Raw genomic sequence first — 17,274 nt, 5'->3', positions numbered from 1 at the left:
AACCAGGCCAACATGGCAAAACTCCATCTCTACTAAAAATACAAAAAGTAACCAGGTATAGTGGCTCATGCCTGTAATCCCAGCCATTTGGGAGACTGAGGCACAAGAATAGCTTAAACTTGCAAGGCGGAGGTTGCAGTGTGCTGAGATCATGACGTTGCACTTCAGCCTGGGTGACAGAGCAAGGCTCTGTCTCCAAAAAAGAAAAAAAGCTCACTTGGTTCTTCCCATGGTGCCCCCACTGCAGGTGTACCAGCTACTCATGTTGACCATGGGAGAAACCCTTTATACTGAGAGAACCTCAGAGCCCTGGAAAGCGAGGGATCCACAGGCAGATGCAGTAGTCAGTGATGCCCTCCACAAGTGACAGTTTTGTCATGGGGCTTTTCCTAGACATTTCTAGTGAAACAAATGTAGGTTTAGGTAAGAAATAACTTAATTCAGGCCGGGCGCGGTGGCTCAAGCCTGTAATCCCAGCACTTTGGGAGGCCGAGACGGGCGGATCACGAGGTCAGGAGATCGAGACCATCCTGGCTAACACGGTGAAACCCCCTCTCTACTAAAAATACAAAAAAACTAGCCGGGCGAGGTGGCGGGCGCCTGTAGTCCCAGCTACTCGGGAGGCTGAGGCAGGAGAATGGCATAAACCTGGGAGACAGAGCTTGCAGTGAGCTGAGATCCGGCCACTGTACTCCAGCCTGGGTGACAGAGCGAGACTCCGTCTCAAAAAAAAAAAAAAAAAAAAGAAATAACTTAATTCTAGATGTTGAAGTCAGCTTGTCATTAAAATAGGTCATAACAGAAAAGTCTAGGTACTGAACTTGTAAGTAAAAATAAAAATATTAAATAAATACATAAAATGTGCTTGTATATAGGCTTAGAAGAGGTCAGTCAAAAATTCAGGGGCCACTGGGCATGATGGCTCGTATCTGTAATCCCAGCACTTTTGGGAGGCTGAGGTGGGCAGATCACTTGAGGTCAGGAGTTCAAGACCACCCTGGCCAGCATGGTGAATCACCATCTCTATGAAAAATATAAAAATTAACTGGGCATGGTGGCACACACCTGTAACACCAACTACTCCAGAGACTGAGGCTTGAGAATCACTTGAACCAGGGAGGCAGAAGTTGCAGTGAGCCAAGATCATGGTACTGCACTCCAGCCTGGGCTACAGAACAAGACTGTCTCAAAAAAAGAAAAAAGCTCAGGGACCTGGAGGAAGGAGAGAAACTGAAGCATGCTTTGGTTAATAGATATTTCATTTTGACTGATCACTAAAGAGAAAACTATTCAACTAATGGTTTGTGAGGTAAATACTGGAATTTCTAGTCTGTGTCTGGTTTGTCATAGGTAACAAACGTGACATCATCTAAGTCATAATGGGAAGGGTGTTTCATTGGAGTAAGGTGCTCTTGCACAACACAAAGGATGGGGGATTTCATGAATCACAGCCATTTTCAGGATGACCCACCCACCCCATATCCTTTCCACACCCCTTACTCTTTTTCTATCCATGTCTTTGATTGGACTGGTCCTGAGTTGTATCCTTCATAGTAAGTGGGTAAATGTAAGAGAACTGTAGGTAGTTCTATCAAATTATGGAACTTTAGGAAGGTGTTGTACAGGACCCAGGTCTAGATGCAGTTGCTGAGAAGTACAGGTGGCCACTGGGGCTTTCACTTGCCTCTGCCGAGTGGGGCTGTGTTGGGTGAGCCAGGACCTCGTGGAGTCTCTGCTAACTCTGGGTGGTTTCTAAATTGAATGGTTACATAACTGCTTCGTGCTGGAGAATTGGTTGGTGTTCAGCAAGCACCACACATTTGGTGTCAGACAAAAAGACAACATAGGTCAGAACCTTCCACTGACTCAGTAAGTGTGTGGTCTTTGGTGGGCATTGAGACCCTGGTGGAAGGACTGTGTGTCCACACTGTGGGGAGGGGACAGCAGGGTGTGTGTGGAAGTCCCAGAAGTAATTTTCTGGCTGCTCACATTTCCCTCACACACTACCTAGGAGTGGGCCAGCCTGGCCTCTGTCTCCACGGTCCAAGTGGTTCCTAAACTTGAAAATGTGTAACTATTGGAGTGTGGGTTTCCTTATGAGCTGTGGGTGAGGCAGGCTGCCTACCTGAGTTGCCTCCTTTTTGGTTTTTTATAGAATCTTGCTGCCATGGAATTGCTCTTTTCCCATGCATTTGAGAATTTATTTGTTTGTCTGTGTATTTTTCAGACAGAATCTCACTCTATGGCCAAGGCTGGATCAGTGGCGCGATCTTGGCTCACTGCAACCTCTGCCTCCCAGGTTTAAGAGATTCTCCTGGCTCAGCCTCTTGGGTAGCCGGGACTACTGGCACATGTCACCACACCCTGCTTTTTTTTTTTTTTTTTTTTTTTTTTTTTTTTGTATTTTTAGTTACGACAAGTTTCCACCATGTTGACCAGACTGGTCTCAAAGTACTGACCTCAAGTAATCCACCTGCCTCAGCCTCCCAAAGTTCTGGGATTACAGGCGTGAGCCACTGCACCTGGCCACATATAAGAATTTTATTCTGTGATTTGGGTGTTAGGATTTTAATTAGCTGGTTGGAACCTTAGTGAACGGTTTGATAATGTTTGAAGAAGGAAATCGAGTTCTTCAAATAAGCTGTATTATGCGGAGTCAAAATAATAACAATGTGAATACTCAGAGACATACCACCCCAAAAAATAAATAGGCCTTGGGCAGTTCTGGTGTGTTTCCTTGGTTTCACTTATTTATTTATTTATTTATTTATTTTTTGAGACGGAGTCTCGCTCTGTCGCCCAGCCTGGAGTGCAGTGGCCGGATCTCAGCTCACTGCAAGCTCCGCCTCCCGAGTTCACGCCATTCTCCTGCCTCAGCTTCCTGAGTATCTGGGACTACAGGTGCCCCCCACCGCTCCCAGCTAATTTTTTGAAGTTTTTAGTAGAGACGGGGTTTCACCGTGTTAACCAGGATGGTCTCGATCTCCTGACCTCGTGATCCGCCCGCCTTGGCTTCCCAAAGTGCGGGGATTATAGGCGTGAGCCACCGTGCTCGCTGGTTTCACTTATTTTTGATACTAAAGGTGATCAAAGTTTTGATTCTTTTATTGTTCTTTGTAGCTTTGTCATCTCTGCCGCCAAAGCAGAATTTGCCACTTTTGAATTTTAGTAACATACTATTACCATTAATATGCCATTAATATTATGCTGAGAGGGTATTTGGTTTTTGCTTGAGCCTGTTGCAAACATGCTGCTCTGTGAAGTTGTGGGTCACATAATTGACTCGGCCATTCCACTACTTTAATGGCACTTGAGTTGGTTCAAGCCTCCATTTTTGTTTTTTTTTTAAGATGGAGTCTGCTCTGTTGCCCAGGCTGAGGCAGCGGATGGATCTTGGCTACTGCAACCTTTGTCTACTGGGCTCGCTGGCCTCTACTCCTCAGCCTCCTGAGTAGCTGGGATTACAGGCCCAAACCACACCCACTTAATTTTGTGGCTTTAGTAGAGACAGTTTCACCATGTTGTCCAGGCTGGTCTCGAACTCCTGACCTCAGGTGATCCACCTGCCTCAGCCTCCCAAAGTGCTGAGATTACAGGCATGAGCTACTATGCCCAGCCTATCTTTTGATCTTATTGACGATGCTCTTCTTGGTTTTGTCTTGTTTTGTAAACAATCTGCAATTTTCACAAGTTATAGTTTGGGAGTCTGGTTTAATAACTATATTTCCTATGACTAACATATAAGGGGGCTTTACACAACTTTGTGAAGGAACTGTTAGACTGGAATTTAGGTTGATAGAGTAAAATGGCTTACAATCTCTTGTTTCTATAATTTGATTTCCAGACCAAATTCTAAGGCGGTATGAAGCTACAGTAAGGCTCCATAATTCTGGATGTTCAGGACCAAAAGCAGGACTTATTATTTTTGGTCTTGGAGTAGAGATTCCCTTTTCTCCCCATATCCAAGGGTAGAAAGACTGTAATTTTTTGTGCTTATGTTCGTCTAAATTTTCCGTTAAGTCACTATCAACAGTTGAACTCACTAGTGCACTGGGACAGAATTGAGTTTGTCCTGTGCAATTGTGGTAGAATTGACCTCTAGGTGCCCAATCTATAACAGTTCCGAATGTATTGTTTTTTAATATCACTGCACTATCGGCCACACATTCTTCCCAAACTAAATCTTTTGATTCTCTGGAAATCTCTTTGGGGCAAAGTTTCCCTTTTGGCCTAAATTTTAATGATCTTTGATAAGAAAAGTCTTGTAAATAGTTTACCTGTGGTTTGAGTGACATCCCGCTTACCATGTGATAAGTAAATCTACTGGTGGGACTGACAGTAGGTACTTCTACCAACCAGTTTTGAATAGTAGGCATTAAACATCCTGGTGCTCTCCCTAGGCAAATAGGAGGATAATGATACCCAATGGAAATATTTATCATCATTCCTTCTTCCTCCGGTTTGGCAGGGCAACGATCATCTGTGGGACCAGGTACCCACACACTATTATTAACATATACTTCAATAGGATTATCCATCCATGTAACTGCCCGAATTAAGGGTGGGAAAGGCACATAGGCCCAGTAGGTATAATTAGCTGCAGCCGCTCCTGCAGGCATGGGGAGACTTACCACCGTTGATACAATCATTAAAGCTGTAAGCAGCATTTTTTCTGGGGTTTGTGTCACCTTTGTGCTAGCTAGGCTTTTTTCAGCTAATGGTGTCAGCTTCTTTAACTGTGCCCAGGTCGGCAGCTCCGCCTTCTCGGTGCGTGGTGACTTCATCTGTTCTTCTGATATCATCACTTGGTTCATCATGCGAGTCAATGGTGCTCGATTGCGGTGTTTCTGTCTCCGTGGAGGCGCTTTTCTTTGCATCTCCGATGGGTTCATTGTAGAACTTCAAATGTCTAGTGGGTATCCAAACAGGAAGCTGATTTTCTCCTGGTGAAACACAAGCAAAACCTCTTCCCCAGGTTATCACCTTCCCTATTTCCCATGTCTTATTTTTGTTGTCTTTCCACCAAATCAGTTTTCCTTCATGTGGACTGTTCTTTTTACCAGTAAGATGTTGTTCTGCAGAAGTAGTAGTCTGATTTCTATAAATGTTTAAAAAATTTAAAGTATAGAGTGCTAGATTAAGCTGCATCTGAGGAGTGGTACACTCCTTACTGTCTCCCCCTTTTTTTTGTTTAACTAACTGAGTTTTGAGTGTTCTATTAGTTCTTTCAACTATGGCCTGTCCTTGGGAATTATAAGGAATTCCTGTTGTATGTGTAATTTTCCACTGATTTAAGAATTTTTGGAAAGCTTTACTACAATAACCTGGTCCATTGTGAGTTTTAATTTTTTCTGGAACTCCCATTACAGCAAAACAAGATAATTAATGTTTTTTAACATGGGAAGTACTTTCTCCTGTCTGGCAAGTTGCCCATATGAAATGTGAATAAGTATCAACTGTTACATGAACATATGATAATTTTCCAAATGAAGGTACATGGGTAACATCCATTTGCCATAATGCATTAGGACACAGACCTCTGGGATTAACTCCTGCCTCTTGAGCAGGCAGGTGTAGGACTTGACACTGGGTGCAATGTTTTACAATATCTTTTGCCTATTTCCATGTGACATTAAATTTGTTTTTTAACCCTGCTGCATTTACATGAGTGAAAGCATGAAGTTCTCGTGCTTTTATGAATGCAGAGGATACCAGTAAGTCAGCTTGTTCATTTGCTTTAGTTAAAGGTCCTGGTAAATTAGTGTGTGCTCGAATATGAGTAATATAAAATGGAAAATTCCTTTTTCTTACAATTTGTTGTAATAAATTGAACAGCTGGTTTAACTGATCGTCCATGCTATATTTAATTAGAGCTGTTTCAACATCCCTTGTAGCCTGTACTACATATGCAGAAGCTGATATAATATTAACAGGTTGATTAAAATCTTGTAACACTGTAATGACTGCAACCAACTCTGCCCTTTGAGCCAATTGATATTGAGTTTTGATTACTCGCTCTTTTGGCCCTGTGTAAGCCGCTTTTCCATTGCTGGAACCATCAGTAAATACTGTCAGAGCATTTTCTAAAGGTTCATGTCTGGTAATTTTAGGCAAAATCCAAGTAGTCAATTTTAAAAACTGGAAGATTTTTGTTTTTGGGTAATGATTATGAATAATTCCCACAAAATCAGCAGGACCAATCTGCCATGCACCAGAATTGATAAAGGCTTGTCTAACTTGTTCCTTGGTTAAAGGAACAACTATTTTGTCTGGGTCATTACCACACAATTTTATTATTCATAATCTTGTCTGACCAATTAATGTAGCTCTGTGATCCAAGTACAATGTAAAAGTCTTAATTGTACTGTGAGGAAGAAATGACCACTCCACAAGATCAGTATTTTGAATAATGACGCCTGTTGGAGAATGTGCAGTGGCAAAAATCAAAAGTTGGAGTGGGGCTAAGGGATCTATTCTACTTATTTGCACTGACTGAATTTTTTCTTCTACTAATTTAATTTCTTTTGTTGCCTCTGGGGTTAATATTCTTTTACTATTTAAGTCTGGATCTCCTCTTAGGATAGAGAACAAATTTGACATGGCGTAAGTAGGAATGCCTAGCGCTGGCCGAATCCAATTAATATCACCTAACAATCTCTGAAAGTCATTTAATGTTTTTAATGTGTCTTTTCTTATTTCTATTTTTTGTGGCTTAATTTTTCTATTTTCTATCTGCATCCCTAAATAATGAAAAGGAGCAGAGGTTTGGATCTTATCAGATGCTATTGTTAGTCCTGCGTTGGCAACCTCTGCTTGCAGAAATGTGTAACAGTCAATTCATTTGTCTCTTGTTTCTGCAGCACATAAAATATCATCAATATAGTGAATGATATAACAATCGGAAAATTTGTCTCTAACTGGTTGAAGGACTTGACCTATGAAAGTTTGACAAATAGTTGGACTTTTTTTTTTTTTTTTTTTTTGAGACGGAGTCTTGCTCTGTCACCCAGGCTGGAGTGCAGTGGCTGGATCTCAGCTCACTGCAAGCTCGCCTCCCGGGTTTACGTCATTCTCCTGCCTCAGCCTCCCGAGTAGCTGGGACTACAGGCGCCCGCCACCTCGCCTGGCTAGTTTTTTGTATTTTTTTAGCAGAGACGGGGTTTCACCGTGTTAGCCAGGATGGTCTCGATCTCCTGACCTCGTGATCCACCCGTCTCGGCTTCCCAAAGTGCTGGGATTACAGGCTTGAGCCACCACGCCCAGCCAATAGTTGGACTATTAAGCACTCCCTGAGGTAGCACTTTCCACTGAAACCTGGTGGCTGGTTCTTTATTATTTATGGCTAATATAGTAAAGGCAAATTTTTCACAATCTTGCTCTGCCAGAGGAATGGTAAAAAAGCAGTCCTTTAGATCAATTATAATTAAAGGCCAGTCTTTTGGGATCATGGCTGGAGAGGGCAGTCCAGGTTGAAGAGGCCCCATGGGTTGAATTACTGCATTTAGGGACTCTTAAGTCCATTAACATATGCCATTTGCCTGATTTTTTCTGAATTACAAATACAGGAGAATTCCAGGGTGAGAATGAAGGCTCAATGTGTCCCTTTTCTAATTGTTCCTTTGCTAATAAATATAAAGCCTCCAGTTTTTGTTTCAGTAGCAGCCACTGATTTACCCATACCAGTTTTTCTGTTTTCCAAGTTAATAGAATGGGTTTAGGAGGCTCTACAATGGCCGCCCCTAAAAAGGATACACTATTCCTTTTCTTTCTTGATTTTTCTCAGTCTCAATTGGGACTTTAATGCCATTTTCATTTCTTCCTAGTCCCTTTCCTGGTATATATCCCATCTTAGTCATGATTTTTTGACTCGTGGGGCTGTATAATGGAGCGGGCATAATGATTTCCGCACCCCATTGTTGTAATAAATCTCGACCCCATAGATTAACAGGAACTGAAGTAATCATTGGCTGAACAGTACTTTCTTGATTATCTGGCCCTAAACAATGTAAAATCATTGTACTTTCGTACACTTCTGAAGCTGTGCCTATGCCGACAAGTCTTGTAACAGCCTTTTGTTTAGGCCAATTTTTTGGCCACTGGTTTAAAGCAATGACAGAGATATCAGCTCCAGTGTCTACCAACACTTCAAACTGTTTTCCTTGAATAATGGCCTTACACACAGGTTTGCTCTCAGAGACCTGACTTACCCAATATGCAGCCTTTCCTGCCGGATCAGTGCTTCCGAACTCTCCTGTTCTTTTTATCTCACTGCTTCCAACTTTAATATAAGGTAGGAGTAATAATTGGGCAATCCTGTCTCCTGGACTGGCACTCCAAGGAATTGAGGAACTAATAACCAATTGAATTTCGCCTTTACAGTCTGAATCAACCACACCAGTATGAATTTGAACTCCTTTTAGATTTAAACTTGATCTTCCTAAGATTAGTCCTACAGTCCCCTCAGGCAATGGGCCATATACCCCTGTGGAGATTTTTCGTGGAGGCTCCCCTGGAAGCAGAGAGACTGCTTGTATGGTGCATAAATCTACTGCTGCACTGCCGCTTGTGGCGGGGGATAACTGCTGTATTGTGATAACTGGCTCATTCCCTGGAGACACTTTGTGACAGGGGTTGTTGTTCCTGAAAACCCTATGAACAAAGGCTGATTTGAATGCCCCAGTTTGCTGCGGCCTGAGGCTAGCCCCTCCTCTCGCTTCCACAGTGGTTGCCCATTTTTATCAAATTTAAATCCATTACTGATTAACCCTAATGTTTTCCCCTTTTTTACATCTTGACATAGGCCAGGTGGCTCTTTATCTGTTGTTGTAGTAGCTTGAGAAGTTATATTTTGTTTATTTGAGTAATAGGGCAATTTCTTTTTAGATGAACAATTTGACCACAATTATAACATTTTTTTTTTTTTGAGATGAGTCTCGCTTAGTCGCTTCAGGCTGGAGTGCAGTGGCTGATCTCGCTCACTGCAAGCCCGGCCTCGGTTCATGCCATTCTCCTGCCTCCCAGCCTCCCAGTAGCTGGGATCATAGGGCTGCCTCGGCCAGCCACCCGGGCTAATTTTGCATTTTTAGTAGAGACGGGGTTTCACCATAGCTAGGATGGTCTCGATCTCCTGACTCGGGATCCGCCTCGGGCCTCGCCTCCCAAAGTGCTGGGATTACAGGCTGGCCACCGCGCCCGGCTTCACAATTATAACATTTTCCCCCAAATGTTCTAATTTGTCCTCCTAAAGCAACTCCTGTGATTGCTTGAGCCATAAGCATAGCTTTATGCATAGCTCCTCCAATTCCATCGCAGGCTTTAATGTACTCTGGGATTACATCTGATCCTGCGGGAACCCTTCCTTTTAATGGCTTAATGGCTGATTGGCAATCAGGATTGGCGTTTTCATATGCCATCAACTCCACTATGACCTGACGGGCATTTTCATTGGTAATTGACTTTTGAGCAGCATCTTGAAGTCTTGCTACAAAATCAGGGTAGGACTCTTTAGAGCCTTGTCTTACTGTATTAAAGGAGGGGCAGGCGGTTCCTGGGTCTTGGATTTTCTCCCAGGCCCTAAGGCAGATAGCCCTAATTTGCTCAGTGGCCTCATTTGGCATTATTACTCATTGGTTAACAGTGCTCCAATTCTGACCTATTCCCAATAGTTGATCTGCATCTATGTTAATAGGAGGATTGGCAGTCCTATTTCTTCGGACCTGTACTTGTGCCCCATCAATCCACCAAGTCTTAAATTGTAAAAGTTGAGAGGGTGAGAGTGAGGATTTTGCCAGAATCTCCCAATCATAAGGAACGAGTCTATGTCCATGAGCAATGGAGTCTAATAATGTTCTCATGTAAGGAGAGTTGGGTCCATACTGTTTTACTCCCTCTTTCATTTCTTTTAGCATGTTTATAGAAAAAGACTTATATCTGGCTTCAGCTACAGGAGGCTCTCCCTCTTGGGCCCCTTCTCCAGGTGGTCTTGCTTCTAATATTACTGGGAATTGTCACGCCTCAATATCTCCTTGTTTTCTTGCCTCATCAATAATTTTATGTAATGCACTACCCTGTGTACTAGGCGGCGCTGTAGGATTAAGTCTTACGGTAGGCGGCTGAGGATATGGTGCCCTGCCCTGTGGTGCTGGAAATGTTCCTGGCTGTCCATACCGATTTTCTGGGGGCTGCCAATACTGCAGTTCGGCTGGCGGCCAGTATTGATAGGCTACTGGCGGCTGGGTCTTATTTTCTACCGGCTGATATTGTGGACACTGTATTTGGATTGGCATTGCCATGCCAGAGACTCTATCTTTTTCTATTTGATCTTCTTTTGGAGTTTGTACTTGTTTAACCTACATTTGAGGTTGTAAAGTTACAGGCATCTGAGGTGCTGTAAGAGGAGTTGGCCATCGTGGTTTAGACTCTGATGACTGCTAATTCTGGACCTTTTTCCTCTAATTTTAACGTTTCAGGATATATCACCTCCTGTAGTTGATTATCATCAACATTTTGCGTTGACCGAGCCATTACCGGCTCTGCTACACATTTACAGTGTGAACTTTCCTTTCCTTTCCGGGATTCTATCCCTGCCTCTTTTTCACAATCTACTGCACAGCTTTTAGGGACATCAGAAACTGAAATGCTATCTTCTCCTGTTTGAAACCGTTCTAAAGCTACTTTAATAATGACCCAGGGCCGGGCGCGGTGGCTCAAGCCTGTAATCCCAGCACTTTGGGAGGCCGAGAGGGGCAGATCATGAGGTCAGGAGATCGAGACCATCCTGGCTAACCCGGTGAAACCCCATCTCTACTAAAAAATACAAAACCTAGCCGGGCGTGGTGGCGGGCACCTGTAGTCCCAGCTACTCGGGAGGCTGAGGCAGGAGAATGGCGTAAACCGGGGAGGCGGAGCTTGCAGTGAGCCGAGATCTGGCCACTGCACTCCAGCCTGGGCGACAGAGCGAGACTCCGTCTCAAAAAAAAAATAAATAAATAATGACCCAATCATTCCATACTGTGAGCGGAATGATTTTACCTTCCCTACTTGCTTGTTTTGATTCTTTGCCAATTTTTTCCCAGTCTTTTAGATCTAAAGTTTCCTGTTCCGGAAACCATGGACAAAACTGTTCTATTGTTTGAAATAGCGTAATTAGATTTTTGGTAGACACTTTAACTCCCCCTCTTTTTAAGAGAATTTTAATAAAGCTGCAATAAGAGGCATATTTACTTTTAGTTTGCCCCATTGTTACCCTAGTTTCTTCGGAGCGCACAAGCTTACCGCAAGGCTGACTGTAGACGTACTCGGGAGTCGCTCGTCGACTTGTCCTCAATGACCACGCTCCAGCGTACCTTCACCTTAGAGAAAAGCTCCGACGTTGGGCACCAGATGAAGGGGTGGCCTACCCCTCCACACCTGTGAGCATTTCGAGAGACTTGAGAAAAGAAATGAGACACAGAGACAAAGTATAGAGAAAGAAAAAGTGGGCCCAGGGGACCGGGGCTCAGCATACAGAGGACCTACGCCGGCACCGGTCTCTGAGTTCCCTAGTATTTATTGATAATTATCTTTACCATCTTAAAGATAAGGGAGAGGCAGGATAATAGGATCATTGTAGGGAGAAAATCAGCAGTAAGACATATGAATAAAAATCTCTGTTACATGAATAAGTTTAAAGGAAAATGCTGTGCCTTGATATGCATATGCAAACATCTCCATAAACCTTTTAGCAGCATTGCGCCAGCAAGTCCCACTTTTTGCCATAAGGCGGTTTTCTCCTTTCTCAGTAAACAGAGCATACAATCAGGTTTTACACTGAGGTGTTCCATTGCCCAGGGACGGGCAGGAGACAGATGCTTTTCTCTATCTCAACTGTCAACAACCGCCAAAAGGCCTTCTTTCCTCTAGTACTAGTCCTCCTCAGCACAGACCCTTTCACGGGTGTCAGGCTGAGGGACGATCAGGTCTTTCCCTTCCCACAAGGCCATATTTCAGACTATCACATGGGGAGAAACCTTGGACAATACCTAGCTTTCCTAGGCAGAGGTCCCTGCGACCTTTGGCAGTGTACGTGTCCCTGGGTACTTGAGATTAAGAGAATGGTGATGACTTTTAACCAGCAAGCTGCCTTCAGGCACTTGTTTAACAAAGGCACATCCTGCACAGCCCAAAATCCATTAAACCTTGAGTCACCACAGCACATGTCTCTTGCAAGGACAAGGTTGGGGGTAGGGTCACAGATTAACAGCATCTCAAATACAGAACAAAATGGAGTCTCTTATGTCTACTTCTTTCTATATAGACACAGTAACAGTCTGATCTTTCTTTCTTTTCCCCACAGTCTCCAAATCTACTTTTCCTCTTGGACCTATTGTGAGAATAGGTGTGCTTCATAGGCAACTACTGGTGATAGTAGTGATAGCCCATAATAACTAGGGACAAAAAGGGAACTTTCACCTTTTTTTTTTTTTCCCTTCCTGAGATGGAGTTTGTGCTCTGTTGCCCAGGCTGGAGCGCAATGACGTGATCTCGGCTCACTGCAACTTCTGCCTCCTGGATTCAAGTGATTCTACTGCCTCAGCTTCCAGAATAATCAGGATTACAGGTATGCGCCACCATGTCCGGATAATTTTTGTATTGTTAGTTAGAGACAAGGTTTCACCATGTTGGCCAGGCTGGTCTTGAACTCTTGACAGCAGGTGATCCACTCACTGGCCTCCCAAAGTTCTTGGATTACAGGCGTGAGCCACCACACTCACCATGTTTTATGTATATAAATGTGTGTGTATGTGTGTGTGTATATATATATATTTCTCTTTATTAAAATACAGACTAGGTCTCACTATGTTGCCCAAGGTGGTCATAGGCCAAACTTTCAGGCTCAAGCAATCTACCCACCTCATTCACTCAACGTGCTGGGATTAAGGAATGGGAAACTGTGCCAGGCCAAATGAAAGAGACTTAGTGGGAAGCTGGGCACGGTGGCTCACACCTGTAATCCCAGCACTTTGCGAGGCTGAGGGGGTGGATCACCTGAACTCAGGAGTTCCAGACCAGCCTGGACAAGATGGTGAAACCGCGTCTTTACCAAAAATACAAAAAATTCGCCAGGCATGGTAGTCCCATTCTCACAGTCACAGAAAGGTTCTTTCTTAAGGATTCCACCTGCTGGAAAGCATTATTTACTACCAGAACTTGTTCAATTCAAGAGTGTCTGGTTTCATCTCCTTGTCATCATTACAACCAAAATCCTGAAGGGACTGATTTACCACACTGTGGTTGCCATAAGGCCCGATTTTTACCCTCAGCAGCAGCTGTAACATCCCAACTTACAGCTCTACCCTCTAAAGGTGTGCCTGAGGCTTGTGCCTGCCATACTAACATGTCAGTGTGTCCAAAGCTTCCTGCAGAGCTGTGTCCCAAACCCAAAGTGCCCCTTTCTATAAATCTATATATTGGTCTCAAACATTGGACTAAGTGTCAGATAAATGCTCTCCGATAATCCAAAGACTAACAAATGTCTGGATTTCTTTTTTCCTTTTTTTTCTTTAAGAGACATAGTATGACTCTGTTTCCCAGGCTGGAGTGCAATGGTGGGATCATAGCTCACTGCAGAAACTCCTAGTCCCAAGGGATTCTCCTGCCTCAGCCTCCCAGGTAGCTGGAATAAAGGCACATGCCACCATGCCTGGCTGTTTTTAAATTTTTTGTACAGATGGAGTTTCACTATATTGCCCAGGCTGTTCTTGAACTCCCAGGCTCAAGTGATCCCCTACCTCAGCCTCCCAAAGTGCTGATATTACAGTCATGAACAAATGCACCCAACCCTGAAATAGAAATATTTCTTTTTTTTTTTTTTTTTTGAGATGGAGTTCACTCTGTCGCCCAGGCTGAGTGCAGTGGCCGGATCTCACCTCACCAAAGCTCCGCCTCCCCGGTTCACGCCATTCTTCCTCTGCCCTGGCCTCCCCGAGTAGCTGGGACTACAGGCTCTCACCACCTCGCTCGGGCTAGTTTTTTTGTATTTTGTAGTAGAGACGGGGTTTCACTGCAGCAGCCAGGATGGTCTCGGTCTCCTGACCTCGCGGATCTGCCCGCTCCCGCCTCCCAAAGTGCTGGGATTACAGGCTTGAGCCACCGCATCGAAGCTAAAATATTTCAAAGGGAAAACATCTAACGTTCAAGTTGTTATCTATAGAGCAGCTAACAGGAACTATCATTTAGGGTCTATCATGAGGAAGAAATTTAAAAATAATAATAAGTACTGAATTTAGTTACTCCAAAAAAAGTAAAAGCTAAGGCCCAGAGTGTGGCAAGGCAAGGGTTGAAAAGCACAAGTTTTCCTCTGCCTAGCAGCTTACTTCAAGGACAGAAGATAACACTGTCCAAATAGCCAAGGCCAAAGGAATGGGCTCCAGACACCCCTCCCGTTCAGAGCAAGGTTGAGGGAAAAAAAAAAAGAGAAAGAAAGACAGATACTTTCACTGTTACTCTTTTCCAAGGCTTCTTAAGCATTACTATGTTTTACAAATGTCTGTATTTAGCCAATGCTTGTTTTTCTTTCAATGCAGGTATAAGGACACTGGCTATGCAAGGCCTTAAATTATGCTATAGACTACATGGCCTGTCACTGTATGATTAACTGCTTTTGTTTTGCATCTGTAAGGCAGCTTATAAAAACCCCGCTGTGTCTTCGTTCAATTCTCAGCTTTTTGGATAGGAATCGTCTGGGCCGGTGCGTACCTAAAATATAAACAAATCCTCCTGTACTCCATATTGGTCTTTCCGTTCCTCAGTTTACCGCAACAATGGGATTCTAGGACACTAGGTATGAAACAAATATGAGGAAGGTCAGAGAACAAGCTGACCTAATGCTTAATGCTGTAGGTGCTACAAGCTTGGTTTAAATTTTTCTCCTCCCTTCCTCCCTGATGAATTTGATAAAAGTTTAAAGGGATGGTTTCACCAGGGCCTTTTCCATTGATTGCAAGGAGGTCATCCCACCTGGTAAATCCTCAGTAGTCCAAGCCTCTTACGTGGCTAGAATGATCTAGTCCATAAGGAAATATCACCACCTGCTGTTTTACAATTAGACCATCCAAGGAGGTCAGGGTTTCCCCAGGGAGTTTGGTGGGCTTTTTATGATTTTTTGTTTGTTTGGTTTTGATTTTTATTTTTTTTTGAGACAGTGTCTTGCTGAAGTGCAGTAGCCTGATCATAGCTCACAGAAGCCCCAAACTTTGGGGCTCGAGTGATCCTCCTGCCTCAGCCTCCTGAGTAGCTGAGACTATAGGTACACACCACTTCTCCTGGCTAATTAAAAAATAAATTTATGTAGATCCGAGTGTCTCACTTCACTGGTCTTCAACTTCGGGCTTCAAGTGATCCTGCCTCCTAAAATGTTGAGATTACAGGCAGGAGCCATGGCACCCGCTCTCCCAGGCTGTTGTCGAAAGGTCTTTGCAATCTCTGAGTTCTGCAGCAGTCTATTCCCTGACAGCGAGAGTCTCATCCTTTGACCACATTTTGCAGCAGTAGTTGAGCATTCACTTTTCTTTCCATAAGGAAGTGAGCTTGCCAGTGACCCTCATCCCCCTCCTCACTGATGACTTCTTTGTCATCAGAGCCTTCCTCTTCATAAATTCCCACGGAATCCAAGTTTTCAAGTCCCATTTGGGCTTAGTTGTGATAGCCACAGGCCTACACCACCTGCCACAGCACCCCCGTACCATGGAAGCCACCCGACTTTCTCCTCCCCGAGTTTCCTGTCCTGGGAGTCCCCATCTCTGCTCTCCCGGGCTCCAGGCCCTAGAGCCGCGCTGCAGCAGAGCCCAGTTGCCAGGGCTGCTCCCTCCACCTATCCACATCCAGCTGCAGCTCTCCACCCTCTCTCCCATCAGCCTGGCCTGAAGGTGCTGCAGTGTCATTGACTGCGGGTCCCTCAGCTGCCACCTCCACCGCGACCTGGAAATCTTTCAAATGCACTTAAGTTGTCTTAGATTTTTCCTCCCCCACTTTATACATAAGCATAGAAGGAGAGCAGGGACTCTGCTGGTGTCTTATTCACACAATGGGATTGAGGGTGTTTGTCTCACAGAACTAACGGATGGGGTGAGAAGTAGCTGAATAACCTGCAGAAGGAAGCAGAGCCAGTGACTCCACGTTGAGGACAGTCTGGAGCCTGCAAAGGGAGAGAAAGAGAGCTTCCCTGGTGGCTTCCCGGGCAGCCCACCCCCTTCTACAGGTGGCCTCCAGCTGCTCAGAGCAGCTCCAGAAGGAGTGGGGATCCCGAGAAGCTGCAGAGCCCTGGAGACCAGAAGACCCAGGTGCAGAAGCATTTGTGGCGTCTGTCCTTTGTGGTGTTGTGCAGCTGGAGCCTGGAGCTGTTTTCTGGGCAGGATTTGGTGTTTGACATGCATGGGGTTGCTGGGGTCAGAAGTTATTTGTATAGATTAAAAAAAAAAGTGTGGCCGCGCGCGGTGACTGACGCCTGTAATCCCAGCACTTTGGGAGGCCGAGGTGGGCGGATCACGAGGTCAGGAGATCGAGACCATCCTGGCTAAAACCAGGATGGTAAAACCCCGTCTCTACTAAAAATACAAAATATTAGCCAGGCGTGGTGGCGGGCGCCTTTAGTCCCAGCTACTCGGGAGGCTGAGGCAGGAGAATGGCGTGAACTGGGGAGGCGGAGCTTGTAATGAGTTGAGATCGCGCCACTGCACTCCGGCCTGAGCTACAGAGCAAGACAGCCTCCGTCTCAAAAAAAAAAAAAAAGTGTGAAGATCAGGCTAGAGCTAGAGGCAGAATTGTTTGGTGGCGTCACCTGGATAAAGCGTTCATGAAGTTGACAGTTTACTCAGGTCAGAAACTTAAAACCTGGTGACAGTTTCCTGCTGGTGAAAATGAAGATCTGGAAGGAGGAAACATTTTCACACTGTGAGGAGGGGATGGGGTGTGGGACCAAGGCTTGGCCACGCCTCATTCCCAATTCCGGCCCGCTCGCGGACTTATGCCTCGCCTCCTGGTGCAGTCGTGCCCCGCCTGGTCTCGGTTCCACTGCTGCTCTAAGGCCAGTAGACGGCTCCCGTGGACACTGAGTCTGAAATTCCCTGCACACTCCTGTGACCCCATGCAGAACGAAGGAGCAGGGACAGCCCCTTGAGTGAAGATGACGCTAGTATTCTCTTCTATCAATACCAAGTTTGGCTGAAATGCAAATATCCAATAACCAGAGTGCAGAAAGCAGCTGGCCCTTAGAGAAGCCTTAGAGAATCCGTCAGT

Source organism: Papio anubis, chromosome 20 (assembly GCF_008728515.1).
Source record: "Papio anubis isolate 15944 chromosome 20, Panubis1.0, whole genome shotgun sequence".
Taxonomy (NCBI): domain Eukaryota; kingdom Metazoa; phylum Chordata; class Mammalia; order Primates; family Cercopithecidae; genus Papio; species Papio anubis.
Note: the sequence above shows the minus strand (reverse complement) of the source record.